This window comes from Leopardus geoffroyi, chromosome X, assembly GCF_018350155.1.
Source record: "Leopardus geoffroyi isolate Oge1 chromosome X, O.geoffroyi_Oge1_pat1.0, whole genome shotgun sequence".
NCBI lineage: Eukaryota > Metazoa > Chordata > Mammalia > Carnivora > Felidae > Leopardus > Leopardus geoffroyi.
Genome location: NC_059343.1, coordinates 60,387,163 through 60,389,672, shown reverse-complemented (window position 1 = coordinate 60,389,672; position 2,510 = coordinate 60,387,163).

Here is a 2,510-nt window from a genome sequence, read left to right as displayed (position 1 = left end):
GGTGTGTCATCTGAAGGACAAAAGTTTTTAATTTTGATTAAGTATAATTTGTCTGCTTTTTCTTTGTTCCTTGGACTTTTGATATCATATCTAAGAAACTATTGTCTAATCTAGGAGCATGAAGATATACACCTAAGTTTTCTTCTAAGACTTTTATAGTTTTCACATTTACATTTAGATCTTTAATTGAATTAGTTTTTGTATATTGTGGAAGATAGAGATCCAACTTCTTTCTTTTGTATGTAAATATTCAGTTGTTCCAGCACCATATGTTTAAAAGACTAGTCTTTCTTTGTAGAAAATTGAGCATAAAATGTGAAGATTTTATTTCTGAACTCTCAATTCTATTTTATTTACTTATATTTCTAATGTTATGTCTCTACCACAAATCTTGATTACTGTAGCTTTGAAGTGAGTTTTAGAATCAAGAGGTGCGAATGCTACAACTTTGTTCCTTTTTCTAGATCATTTTTAGCTATTCTGGTCCTTTGTAGTTTCTTTTTTTTTTTTTTTTAATGTTTATTTTTTGAGAGGGAGGGACAGAGACAGAGCATGAGCAGGGGAGGGGCAGGGGCAGAGAGAGAGGGAGACACAGAATCCAAAGCAGGCTCCAGGCTCCAAGCTGTCAGCACAGAGCCCGACGTGGGGCTCAAACCCACAGACCATGAGATCATGACCTGAGCTGGACTCAGACGCTTAACCAACTGAGCCACTCAGGTCCCCCTGTAGTTTCATATTAATTTTAGGATCAGCTTGGCAATTTTTGAAATAATCAAGCTGGGATTTTTATAGGGATTGTGTTAAATGTGTTCAAAATTTGGGGGAGTATTGATATCTAAACAATATTAAGTCTTCTAATCCATGAGCATTGAATGTTTTCCCACATATTTAGGTCCTCTTAAATTTCTGTCAATGACATTTTGTACTTTTTTCTATGTACAAGTTTTGTACTTTTTTGTTAAATTTATTCCCAAGTGGTTTTTTTTTTTCTCATTAAACTTTTGTTTTAATGGGTTTCAAAATTTTGTGACAGATTTTTGGTCAAGTTGTTTCCATTAAAAAGTACTGATTTTAAAAACTAATAACTAATAATAAAGATCAGAGCAGAAATAAACAATATAGAGTCTAAAAAAACTGTAGAGCAGATCAACGAAACCAAGAGTTGGTTTTTTGAAAAAATAAACAAAATTGACAAACCTCTAGCCAGGCTTCTCAAAAAGAAAAGGGAGATGACCCAAATAGATAAAATCATGAATGAAAATGGAATTATTACAACCAATCCCTCAGAGATTCAAACAATTATCAGGGAATACTATGAAAAATTATATGCCAACAAATTGGACAACCTGGAAGAAATGGACAAATTCCTGAACACCCACACACTTCCAAAACTCAATCAGGAGGAAATAGAAAGCTTGAACAGACCCATAACCAGCGAAGAAATTGAATCGGTTATCAAAAATCTCCCAACAAATAAGAGTCCAGGACCAGATGGCTTCCCAGGGGAGTTCTACCAGACGTTTAAAGCAGAGATAATACCTATCCTTCTCAAGCTATTCCAAGAAATAGAAAGGGAAGGAAAACTTCCAGACTCATTCTATGAAGCCAGTATTACTTTGATTCCTAAACCAGACAGAGACCCAGTAAAAAAAGAGAACTACCGGCCAATATCCCTGATGAATATGGATGCAAAAATTCTCAATAAGATACTAGCAAATCGAATTCAACGGCATATAAAAAGAATTATTCACCATGATCAAGTGGGATTCATTCCTGGGATGCAGGGCTGGTTCAACATTCGCAAATCAATCAACGTGATACATCACATTAACAAAAAAAAAGAGAAGAACCATATGATCCTGTCAATCGATGCAGAAAAGGCCTTTGACAAAATCCAGCACCATTTCTTAATAAAAACCCTTGAGAAAGTCGGGATAGAAGGAACATACTTAAAGATCATAAAAGCCATTTATGAAAAGCCCATAGCTAACATCATCCTCAACGGGGAAAAACTGAGAGCTTTTTCCCTGAGATCAGGAACACGACAGGGATGCCCACTCTCACCGCTGTTGTTTAACATAGTGCTGGAAGTTCTAGCATCAGCAATCAGACAACAAAAGGAAATCAAAGGCATCAAAATCGGCAAAGATGAAATCAAGCTTTCGCTTTTTGCAGATGACATGATATTATACATGGAAAATCCGATAGACTCCGCCAAAAGTCTGCTAGAATTGATACATGAATTCAGCAAAGTTGCAGGATACAAAATCAATGTACAGAAATCAGTTGCATTCTTATACACTAACAATGAAGCAACAGAAAGACAAATAAAGAAACTGATCCCTTTCACAATTGCACCAAGAAGCATAAAATACCTAGGAATAAATCTAACCAAAGATGTAAAGGATCTGTATGCTGAAAACTATAGAAAGCTTATGAAGGTAATTGAAGAAGATTTAAAGAAATGGAAAGACATTCCCTGCTCATGGATTGGAAAAATAAATATTGTC